Raw genomic sequence first — 14,221 nt, forward strand, 5'->3', positions numbered from 1 at the left:
GGAGTTGAATATACACACATACAGTAATCATAATGCATTAATGAATATATGTACTTAAAAAGCGGCAAACTGTAAGAAGGAAGAAAAAATTTCAAGAGAGTAAACAGAAACTAAAAATTAAGAGATATAAATTTATTATTCTTCATTTTACTGAAATCAACAAAATAAAATGCATTTTTGTAAGTAAAGCTCGTTGTGTACACAACCTAAGCTTGAAAATATGTATAAGTGTATGTATGGAATATCGATATATCTAATTTCATTTTTGAATACATATTTCATATTAATGTATATAAAATACAATATGTACGCATACATAATTGCATAAATTTTATAGCGTTTAGATTCCGAAATAAAAGTTTAAAGCTTTTAATAGTAAAGAAGGAAAAAAAAAGAAACACTAAAAAAAATATTTATAATACAAAAAAGAAAAGAATGATGTATAAGTGCATGGCGTGCACTCTACAATACACAACATAACACATGAACCTACATAGAGAAAATTGAAAACAAAACAGAAAAAAAAAAGACAAGAATAAATTTTATTTTTATTTTCTTTACTCTTTGTTTTATCTTTATTATAAATTTATTCCTTTCTTTTTTTAATTTTTATAATTCTCTTTTCAAAACAAAAATACAAAAATTCCCATTTAATTAAGCATTTTTAAATTTTTATAAAAACCGACCGGCCTAAAAAACAAGAGAGGAAGACTACAAAACCACAAAGAATTTTTTGTATTTTTCATGAATTTTCTCTTTGTAGCTGCAAATGTTGCAACCGTTTTTATAAAAAAATTTATTAATATTGTTGTTTGCACAAATCTTTAAAGTTTTATGATTTTAACTTCTGAGTTCTTTTCTGACTTCAAATCTGATTCTATGTATGTAAATAATAATTTGTGGTAATTTTGTAACAATAAAATGTGGGAAACTTATATTATTTTCTTTCTCTTGTTTACATTTTAATTCACGAAACTAATTAATTATTTTCTCAAAAAATTATTTTCCAAAGAATTAAATTGTGCCAGAAAAGATAACACAAAATATATCTTACTACTTTTACATTTTACAAAAATATTTAAATAAATTTCGAGTTCGAATATTTGATTATATATGTAATATAACAATTTATTTTAAATCGCATATGTATACTATTCGTATAGATGACTTTGAACAAAGGAAATAAAAAATGCAAGTTTGAACACCAGCAATTAATAATGCGTGTAATATGAAAATATTATACATTAAAATAATGTATAACAAGTAATAATGTATAACAAAATAACAACAAAAATTCTGCAATCAATAACAGGAAATTTTTATCAAATTCATATTTACTTTATAATAAATCGAATAATACCAAGTAATTTTGAAAGATATTAAAAATCTTCAAATATTAATTCCATTTTGCATTTAATTCGATCTAATAATTATTAAAAACTTAAATATTCTGTTAAAAAAAGAATTCTATTTTAAAAAATAATGCCAAAAAAATTTTTTTGACATAAATTCAAAGATCTTATATTTTAATATAAAATAAAAAAAAAAACACGTCATATTTAGCATTTTTTTACTTTAATGCCATATGGCCATATTGTACTATTGTAGTGTAGTGACTAGTATAGTAAATAATATGTAGAATGTAGAATTAGAATATTCTCTTTATATTTTATAAATTTTATACGAAATTATTTGAGTACATCAATTTATTTGATTTTATACTTTTCTCTTTCTATATTATATTTGGTTGATTCACAATATTTTATTAAATTTTCTCTTTAATTATTAATCAAACTTAAATTTCTCTTTCTTGTCGCCAAAAAAATGCATGTATATTTAAGAGAAATTGCATGAAAATGATTAAATATATAAATATAATTTTTTTTTTATACTTATTTACATTTGTATATAAGTATGTAAATTTAAGAGATTGAGAACATTATATTAACCTGTACGTATGTATATATATATATAAATATACAATTTTATATTAATTTTTTTTTATTTTTAAATTCAGAAGAGAACAACTTCTTTATTTTAAATTTTTTTTTTTTATTATTTTCTTCTATTGTAGAAAAAAGCAAAATAAAAATTGAATTTTTTTTTTTTTCATTCAGTGCGTCGTCTGATCGTGAGTGGTGCGGTAGCCTTAAGTTTATATATGTGTAATTTTCTCGGTTAAATTTTTTTTTTATTCTAATTAATTAATATTTTTAAATTATACAAAAAAAAGAAAATATTATAATACTAAATAAAAAAAAAAAGAAGAAGAAAATCAAAATAATTTTTATAGAATATAAAAAAGAAAATCTAAGTATAAAAGATAAAGAGAATTTACAAGTGAAAAATCTAAAAAAAAAAATTAATGATTTCGGATAAAAAAAAGAAAGAAAAAATCTCTGCATATTTTTTTTTTATTCCACACTTTTAATTTCATTTAATTTTAAAAAAAAAATTTTATTTTATTTTCTCATTATTCTTCGGCATTGTCAAGCAAATGCAAAGAAAATTCATTTTCTTTACTCTCCTCTCCAATTTAATTAAAAAAAAAAAAAATAAATTTTGAAACGAGGAAATTAAGTATAAAAGATATTTTGTGTTTCAATTAAAAAAAGAAATTAATATAAATTTATAAAATTTAAAAGTGTATGAGAGTGTTTTCATATTTTATTGTTTTTCTCTTTTTATCATAAATTAATAATTTTCATAAAAATCAAATTCTATTAATAATTAATTAATTACCAATATAACACTTTAATAAAAAGTGAATTTAGAATTTAATAAAAAGTGTATTTGAGAGAAATTATATAAAATATATAAGAGAAATTTTGTTTAGTGCAAATATAATTTTATTTATTACAAAATAAAAAGAAAAATGTTATAAAAAAACTGCCATTAATATTATTTTTTTTTTTTCTAATTTAATTTAAAATTACAATTAAACATATACCGAAAAAATTGTGTGTGTTTATTTAAAAATTATTAAAAATTATTTTGAATATTTATGTAAAAAAAATAAAGGCTAGGCGAAAAAATACTGGTGTTTTTTTTTCCCCTATTTTCCTCAAAAAAAAAAACGGAAAAACGTTATTATTATACACGGGTAATATCTAAAATTGAAATAAACTTAACTATTATACGTAATTGATAAATAAATGAATAATATTTAATAAAACAATAATAAGAATTTCAATATAAAATTAAAAATATTTAAAATTTTCTTAAATAATATTTTTCTTCGGTAAATAAGTACATATTATATGTATGATAAAAATATATTCAAAGTGGGTATATAATAAAAACAAAAAAAAAAAAATGTTATACATACATAGCTACATGTAATACATTCAGAATCATAACTATTTTCATACCTATACCTAATATATATTAAACGTATTTATATAACATATTAAATATATAAGTATATAAGTGATTATAATATATAATATATTGTATAATAATATAATATTATACAAAAATTTGCTATATATATATATGTGTATGTAAAATTTTTTTTATATAACACAAAAAAATTCTTTGAAGAGAAAAATTTATATATATATATCGTATATATATATATATATATCATTATTAAAGTGGAAGTTATAATATTACAATTTATAAGAAGAAGAGAGGGGAAAGTGAAATATAAATATAAAATAGAAAAAGTTATGTTATATAAAAATATATTGTATAAAAAATAACTAATACATAATAACTATATAAATAAACATATTATATACATATATATACATATTGATATATGTATATAATAATCGACAAAATATTAAAAAAAAAAATTTCAAAATATTACTAATAATAAAAAAAAGTATATGTATATATCACACTTAAGTACATATATATACCCATTTAATAAGAATTAAAAATTTGTATAACAAAATTATATTTATATGTAATTAATTTTTTAAAATATAAAATTATAATCATCACATTCTAACGAATTAGTATATAAATGAAATAAATGTCTATTTAGAATATTTTTATTCAAATATATAATTACATACAATAATACATACTTAGTATATATATAAAAAAAAATCTAATTGGAATAGGTATTTAATTTTCGGGATTAAAAGAATAACAAAATAAAATCAAAATAAACTAAAAAAACAAAACAAATCTAATTTTGTAAAATACTTATTTGAGAATTTTAATTAAAGAAAACTGAAAAACAAAAAATTTGCTATTAACTAGGTTCCACATATTATGTATGTACATAAGTAAGTGAGTAGGTACTTAAAATTTTTACAAGAAATAAAAAATTCTTTTCTAAATTTCAGAAAAAAAAATTTTTTTTTTTTAAGTGAAAATATAACAATATAATAAGAAGAGTGGAAAATAAAAAAAAATAACATCAACAAACAAAATTACCTACAAAATACTTAAGGAACAAGGAAAAACAAAAAAAAATATATTTTTTTTAGTATAGATACATAAAAGATTGGGTAAAAAAAATGAATAAAAATAACAAGTAAATAAGAAAATTATTTTTCTTCTTCCACTTATATGTTATATATACCAAGTATAAAAGTTATACATAAAAAATAAAATATATAATAAAAATCTAAAAATATAATAATATATATTTGATATATATATATATATATATATATATACTTATATATCAACATAAGTATATAATATGAACTTACATAAAAGTATATATACAAATAAATGGCATAACATAAAACAAGAATAGAAAAAAATTGAATTTATATGTAAAAATAAAAAATTTCCAAAGTTAAAAACAAAAAAAAAAAATATATATATATTTATATATATATATATATATATATATATACTTAAGTATATCTTTTATATTATACAAACAGAAAAAGTATTATACACACTCATATATAATTATACATAAATATTGTGTATATATACATATTGAATACAATATACATACATATTGTATATAAATAAATGTTTTGTTGAAAGGGAGAAGTGCATTAAAAAAAAAAAATTCTGTACTTGTTATACAAAACGCATTTATATATTATACTTTCTACTTATATACATATACAAGTTTAATGTATTTTAACAATATAAAATATAACAGAATTACTTACTTATATACCAGCATATATAAGTATATTTATTGTGAAAAATGAAAATTTAAATGTTTACATAGTGAGTATAAGTAAGTATATAATATAGAAAAAAAATTTTTTTTTTATACTTACTTAATATAAAACAAGAAAAAAAAAACGAAATAATTTATACTTTTAATAACACTACTCTTATGTATTTAAAAAAATTTATGTTGAAAAATAACAATTTTGTTATTTTTTTTAAGTAAATAACTACAATATATATAACAGTAATAATTACATAATATAACAATAATATTTGTGTGTATAATTAAAAAATGAAAACAATAAAATAAAATTAAAAATATAAAATATTCATATAAAATTTAAGTATAATCATTTTTATCTAAAAACAAAAAAAAAAATCATAATTTACATACTAATATAACAATTTATTACTAATATCTTTCAAAATATTAAGTGTATAACAATATAATAAGTAATAAATATTTGTAAAAATTAAAATAAATTTAAAATAATTATTACAAGAAGAATATTTTATATACAAAAAAATTATTGTTCGTGTAATTAATTCTGATAAAATATTAAATAAATAAAATTGTATTATAAAACCAGAGAGAGAGAGAAACAGAGAGAGACGGAGAGGATTACAAAAAAAATATATAATAAAGGTAAATCAGTTCATAAGTATAATTAAATAATTAATTTCTTAGTAAAATTGTGATATATAAAATTCTATGAAATTTTCCTCAAAAATGTGATAACCTTGTTGAAAGCATCCTATTAAAAAAAAAGTGTTATACTTAAATATTCATTAATAGTATTTATTCAAATTTTAAAATTTTCAAATTCTTATTAAGTATATAAGTTTAATCAATGGAAAAATTACATTATTTGGATTTTTGGAAAATTTTCATAGAATTTAATTAATTGTAAGTCATAAAATAAGTATAATTAATAAATACGTACAATATTAGTAGGTTTTTTTTTTGTTATATGTACATTTTTGAAAAAAAATTTAAAATGCACGTACGTACTCATATTTACAGTTTATGAGTATGGAAACTTTTAAGAATTCAGTGAATGAGTGAATGTGCCAATTTGTCCTGAATTCCGTACAAAGTTATAACACATTCTGAATTCTAATTTTTGGTCTCCAATATGTTGTAAATTTTAGGGGTTTTCAAATCAATTAAGTATAAAATTTTCTTTCTTTTTGCTTTAAATAATTTCTACTTTTATAATTATACTTTAATTTAATAATTATAATTAATCTACCATTTATTATTAAAATTATTTCTTTAAAATACGAAAAAAGAAATAGAATTCAATGGAAAGCATTCAATTTCGATAAGTGACTTAAATTAAATAATTAAATTACATACATTTAAATGGCATTTACAAAAAATTATTTCCTACTTATTTTTTAAATTAGGTATACTTATTTATATACAAACAAATTTTTACATAAAAATGTACTAAATTTTATAGTACATATTTTAAAAATCTTATAGTACATTTATATAAATCATATATCTTAATATTTAGTTATATGTAACTGTAATACTAATGTATACAAATTGCATTATAACAATTTAAAATTATGTAATTTATGCATAAGTTTTTATTTTACTTCTTATAAAAGATGCAAAAAATATTGTTAGGCAAAATATTTGGTACATTCTTCTTACCTCTGATGTGTGTATGCCATGTGAATGTGTATATATACTGTACATATATAAGAAAAAGTAAGAGAATAAACCGAATATATACTTGTTTATATATGCAATATTTTTATTATTATTTTGAATTATTATTATTATTATTATTATTATTATTATTATTATTATTATTATTATTATTATTATTATTATTATTATTATTATTATTGTTACTTACTCATGTACAATATTCATATACATTTTTCATTATTATATTTACAAAATTATATTTATTATATCTATATGTATATAACTTTGTTATTATAATATACATATATACTCTTATAAATAATTATGATAAATATAATATTGTTATATACTATGTATATGTATGTATATAAAGTTTATGCACATTTATTAAAAAAATCGAAATTAATATAAGAAAAAAAACAAAATATAAATAAAAAAAAAGTATAAAAACAATATTGGACTTAAATTGCACTTTTTTTTTATAATAAGAATAACAATAACAAGAAAACAAACATTATTTATATTTATGTACATAAAAAGTGAAATTATTTTTTTTTTCTTCAAAATATTCAATTTTCTCTTCTTCTCTAATTTCTCTCTTATCATTATTATTTATTTATTTATTATTAGCTATTTTATTATCATTTTATATATTACTCTTGTTTCATTTTTTACTCAATGCTTATTTTGAATTTATTGATTCTCTTCTCGCAATGAGAGAATTTGTTATTTATTCTCTTGCAACATAATTAATATGAAATTTCAAATTTTATTTATGTTTATTATTATTATTTACCAAAATATTTTTTAGTAATATGAAATTGTAGCTATGTAGTTTCTATAATACATGTATATTATTATAAACTATCTATTTGTATTGCTTTCATACATATTTTTAATGAGAAATTTAATGAAAAAAAAAAACAAAAACCAAAACATTTTTCTCTTGAATTAATTTTTGGAGAAGAGAAAAACAAATTAATATGCTCTGTTGCTTTGTAGTTTAGTGAGTGCTGCTGACTTGAAAAAATTCAACACATAAAATTGTAGTTTATTGTTAGACATTTTCATTTAAATGTCAATGAAATTTATAGAAAAAATTTAATATTAAATAATTATTTTATAAAAATGAAATATTATATTAAAAATACAATTAATTAATAGTATAAGTTAATAAAATTATTTAGAAATAAATTAAATTGAATAATTTAAAGTGTATTTAAAAATATTTTGATTGAAAATTCAATATAACATGTTAAAATAAAATTTTGTTTAAAAATAATATGATGGAAGAGAAAGAGATATTAAAAGAAATAACAATGAGAATAAAGAGAGAGTGAGTGAAATTTGTGAAAGAATAGTATTATTTAATGAGAAACATTAATGAGTAGGAATTGAATTGTATTGTATATTTGTATAAATAATGATTTTAATGAAATTTGATAGAAAAAATGGCATAGAACTTATATTTATCGGATTACAACAATATTAAATATATTAAATAAATTATAAGCCGTAGTACATAACCAAACATATTTCCTAAATATTAAAAATTAAAATCAAAATTCAATTGTATATTTGTGTACATAATATATTTTTTTTTTGTTTTTTTTTTATTCATAAACCACATACGGATGAGAGGTAAATAATTGAATTTCTTCTCTAATATTTTCTCTTTAAACAAGAAAACATAGAAAGCTGACATTGAAAGAGTATGAAAGAGCAAAAAAAAAAAAAAAGAGAATAACTTACAAAAATTTATAAAAATCTATAAAAATGTGTAGTTGTATGTAAATAATTTTGCGTAAGAATTATTGAAAAAGTTATAATTATAAAACTTGAAATATATACATACATATGTATACAAATATACATAGAGATGGAAATATTAAATTTTTTTTTAATAAATTTTAATATTAAAAAAATTAATTGAGAAAATTATGTTTCTAATATATAGGGAAAATAAAGGAAAGTTCATAATATTTACATATATTTTTTTAATATAAAATCCCATACTAGATTTTATTTATTATATAAAAAGCAACAATAAAATTTTTCATAAAAATGAGAGCATAATATTTATTTATTTAAACATTGAATTGAATTTCTCTAGATTAATGCGCAAGCTCATTTGTTTTTTTTTCTTTTATTCTCCCAACATAAAAATTATCAGTGAAACAAAAACAAAATATGTGTATTCAATGAGAATTTTATTTTATTGTTTTGTTTTTATTATTTTATTAATTTCTTAGCATTATTTTATAATATGAAGTTGCATATAATATAGGTATATAATATAATAAAAAAAATGAACCATGAAAAAATAAGAGATAAAAATATAGAGAAACGGAAGAGAATAAATGCATATAAGGTAAGGCAAGGCAAGGCAAAACAGTATAGAATAGAATAATAATATAAGAGTAGGAAATATTATTTTAAAAGAGTATTGTATTTATATACATATGTACAAATATAGTGAGGGGAGTAAAAAGAAGTAAGCAAGCAATATTAATCAATAAATAAAACAACATTTTTTAATTTTCATATTTGAATATAATAATTATATGCACATAAAAATTGAGCGAGATAAAAGAAAAAGAGAAAAATTAAAAGAGAAAATTCTATAGAACATTATACATTATAAATAATATATTGTTATACTTGTGTTTTAAAATTGTTCGTTGTTACGTACTGATTATTTATGTATTAACATATGGATATATGTATGTATAACAGAAAAAAAAAATAGATTGTATGAAGATAATTGTTCTTTTTTTTTTTCTTTTCATTTTATAAATTATAACATTTTATTATATACGAATAGAACATAACATAACACATATACATATGGTTTTTAACATAACAGCATACATTACATATGGTTTGTATATAAGGCTTATATCATAAAAATTATAATTTTATGTATATTGTGTATGTTACTTAAGAATTTTTGTTTTTATTATTATTGTTATTATTTTTTTATTATTATGTATTTTTATTTTTGTCATTACTTTTTTTTTTTTTTGTAAACTTTTTCTTTTTTAAAACATAAATGTAATTGTGTTTGTGTATGTTATTTCTTTTATACTAAACAAGTATATGAGAGTATATGAGAATTGTATAGAATGTATAACAACATTATATCCAACATGAATATTGTTATAAAAATATTTTTTTGTATACAAAATAAGTATGTATATATGTATATTATCTTTTCTATATTATATTTTTCTAAATTGAGTAAGAAAAATAAAAAACGTGTTGATGCCACATTGTATGTATGTATAATATACTATATAAGTTATACAATACACTGTGTATATTGTTATGCATAATGTTATACAGTATATTTATGTGTTATATATACTTTAGAAATAAAAATATGTAGTAGAAATAATTTTTATTATTTTATTTAATATGAAGTATGTAAAATGGATATAGATATATATACTTACATAAATAGATGTGACAGAATGAATATGTGCATAAAAAGAGAGTAAAAAGAGTGTATATTCATGTAAATAAGTATGAAGTTACACTTGCTTTTCAAACAGAAATTACATATATTGCAATAAGAAAGTATATAATGTGATTATACGTATACATATAATTTTGATATACAGATACACGAGTGATATACTCGTATGTGCATGTGCATATATACAAAGTATAGCAATATTTTATATTATGGCTCTTTATTACAAATATAGTATATTAATAATGATATTGATTAATATAATAATATTTTATTATAGGTATATAATTATTATATGTATATATATATATATAAAACTTCATATATTATACACAATAATATGTGTATATATTATTGTGATGCGTATTTAATATTATATATTTTGCTGTATAAAAATAATTTCGCCTTGTTCAGAAAATTTTTTATTTCTTTCTTTTTCCTATAATAATTTTCCTTTTTAACTGTTTTTTTTTTTCTTTATTTTTTTATTTCTGTTTCTTTTTTTTGTGTATTTTTTTCGTGTGACTTGTATGTCATAATTTTCCGAGTAGGAAATTGTAATCATATGTTTTTTTCTTTTTATAATTTTTCTTATTTCTTTTTTTCTTTAAAATTATCAAATCATACATGCAAACATAATATTACTCGTATATCTTCAGACTTATTAGTTTTTCAAACATTAAATATTCATTTATGGGGAATATAAATACATACATATTTATGTATACGTTTACTTGCATATGTACATAATAAGCATTTTAATATGTTATATGACTGAGTATTTGTAAATTTAATGGATGTGAAGATATCCATACAAATAAAATGTATAAAATGTTATATAATAATTATAATGTATAGCAAGCATTATGTATGATATAGTATAAAATGTATGATATAGCAATATGTATGATATAGTATTATGTATGATATGGAATTTATGCATTTATTGTGATGGTCGTATGTGTAGTATATTTATACATAAATAAACTGTTATATGTATGTATATAAACATGTATACGTGCTATATATGAAGAGATAAAGTCATATATAAAATGTGTATAATTGTGTGCATTTTATACTATTTGATGATGAAGTTTTTGGAAGCAGTTAATTACAGATGATGGTCTTATAATGGGGCCACAAAAGAGGGAAACTTTAATAGTTTTTATTTTTAATTTTTGATTATTTTTTTATTTTCATTTTGCCTTTAATTTTATTTCTTATGTTTTGTTTTTCATTTTACTCTTTAATAAAAAATTTAAAGAATAGGAATGCATTCTTATATGACTATATACATACATACATTCATGTATTTTTTTATGCTTCGAGCAAATAAATGTGCTTATTATATAATGATATACATACGTATAACGATAAGGAACTTTCATACGTATAAAAAACGAGTATACAAAACATATCTTAGAATTATAAATACGAATATAGTATATGCATGCATATATGTATTTATATATAAATGTAGGTAAAAATTTTTTAAGTAAAAAAAATAATGTTATAAAGAAAAATGCCGTCGGTTTATTCAAGTTTTAATTTATTTTATTTTTTTTTTTTTGTTTGATTCTGTTCTTTTATTGCAATTTTAAGAAATCTTGTAAGTATAATTTATAGATTTGGGATTTTTATGTTTTACAATTTGAAATAGGAAATTAGTTAAGTATAACATAATAGACTTATCGTTTAATTAATAAAGTAAATTACTTAATAATTTAATTAATAATTTACTTATTTGTGATACGCATTTCGTATAACTGTTATGCTTTTTAACTTCATACATATATTTGATACTTATATCATACATAGTACGTACGTGTTTCAGGTCTACGTACATGTTCATTTGTTGACGATTAAACACAAAATTAATAAAAAAAATTAATTATTTTTTAATTAATAATGTAATTTAAATTTTAAATTTAAATTGCAAAAATAAGTTTTTAGACAAGTAATCATATAATTCAAATTGAACTTTGCAACTAATACGATTAGGTACTAATTTTTTGTATGAAACATTATTTTTTCATAAACTAAATATAGGGAATTCACGATATATTTAGTTTTGTACAGTTGCAAAATTTTTTAAATTAAATGCATACTTAGTAAGAGATATTTTAATTTATTTCCTGAAAATCTTGTAGTGAGTTGCAAATACCTACATATATAAATTAATTTCAGTATTTGTAAAATGGAAATCATACATTTTTCTTGTACTTATAACTTATTAACTTTGAAAATAAACCGTCGAAAAGTACCTCATATAAAGTAAAGGTACAGAAATTTTTGGTGGAGATTAGAAAAGCGAACTAGGAGTGAGCACTACACTTAGGATTTGTTAAAATAAAAAATTATTTCGCTGTATAGACTAAGAGCTATTGTGAGTATTTAGAGCTAATATGAGTGTGTACATATATATACATGTGATCAAATTACAAAACCAATATTAAATTTAAAATAATTTATAGTTCCCTGTTAATATAATTATATGCAATTTGGTTAAATATAATATTCTTCTATTTTTTTAAGTATTTTAATTTCGAATTGTGAATAGTCTTAGTCAACTTTTGATCTAGATTCTAGAATATACTTAATATTTCCTTCTATTTTCCAGATGCTCTATGTCATGCATAATAACTGTGAGAATAACTATTTAAAAATGCGTACCTATACATATATATATATAAATACATGTCTATATAATTTTTATATAAATATTTATGAATATGTAAAATTATTTATACATATTTTGTATAAGTAATATTATTAAAATCTTCATGAATAATATAAAAATATTATTTTTTTTTTGTTCACATATTACTTATATACTAATATGCATATATACATATATATATATATATATTGAATCAATCTCTGTATGTGGGATTTATTAAATACTTAAAAATGTATAAATTGGAAACAAAGAAAAACTCTTATACTCGTATTATACAGTTATGAGGGTATTTTTGTATGTATATCCAATATAAAAAAAAATATTTTTATTATTTTTTCTCTAAAATCAATTTAAAAATTTAATAAAGAGAGAAAAATCTATTCATTTATATTTATATACATATATAGCGTATTATATATACATAAATAATGTAAGTTTTATAAATAAATTTTGTAAATGAAAAAAAAAAAAAAAAAAAACAATAAAAACTAAAATTAAAAAATAAAATATGAGATACAAAATGATTTTGTTGTAAAAAATCGTAATCATAAATTTTATGTTTAAATTTTTCTTTTTTATGTCGACGTATAAATTAAAACGATAGTAAAAATAGAATTAAAAAAAAAAAATAGAAAAACTAAATTGATAATAAATTGATTATATACTTACATATACATATATGAATATAAAATACTTATATTCTTACATGAATACTTAGAAATTAAAAATATTGTGAATAAAATTTTAGTTTTTCCTATAAAATTGTGTTTTATACATAAATGCATATATTATAGGTATATGTATGCGAGGAACATGAGATTCAATTGTATTCTCGAAGCAGGGTGTTTAAATACCTCCGAATGAACAAAAAACAGCCTACTTTTCTCACAGTCTACTGGCTTATGTGTCTGCAGTTTAAGAGTTCTAGAGTTTCTGTGTATTGTAGCGTTTGTTTCTATTGTTATACTGTCGCTTTCTTTCAATTTTTTGTTTGATATCGCTTGTTAGCACTTTGTGATCGCTATCTATGTCTGCTTCTCTTCTACTCTTACCAAGTTCTTACCATGTGGTAAATTTGGTTTCTTGTTTTTCCGTTTGGTGAGGATCAAGTATATTTATGTATGACTTTGTGGGGTAAAATGGTACCATAGATAAGAAGTACGAAGATTTGACAAAGTTCTATTAAGTAGTATTTTTCAATTGTTGTTTTCTTCTTCTTAGTTCGTTCCTGTATAATTTTTTATAGCCCGCTGTTATCGCTACATACTTTCGAGATCAGATCACCCATTGGTATGACTAC

General features: G+C 18.7%; 1 protein-coding gene across 4 annotated transcripts in view; it reads left to right on the forward strand.

Moving 5' to 3' along the window:
* The first annotated feature begins 4,933 nt into the window (after positions 1–4,933).
* Positions 4,934–14,221, forward strand: part of LOC129613393 (probable serine/threonine-protein kinase DDB_G0282963) — a 91,581-nt gene continuing 82,293 nt past the window's right edge. For all 4 annotated transcript variants that reach the window (XM_055527432.1, XM_055527431.1, XM_055527430.1 and 1 more), the window contains exon 1: positions 4,934–5,746. The gene's annotated coding sequence lies outside the window, so the exon portion shown is untranslated. The remainder of the gene's footprint in view (positions 5,747–14,221) is intronic.

This window comes from Condylostylus longicornis, unplaced genomic scaffold, assembly GCF_029603195.1.
Source record: "Condylostylus longicornis isolate FDR11 unplaced genomic scaffold, ASM2960319v2 ptg000083l, whole genome shotgun sequence".
Taxonomy (NCBI): Eukaryota; Metazoa; Arthropoda; class Insecta; order Diptera; family Dolichopodidae; genus Condylostylus; species Condylostylus longicornis.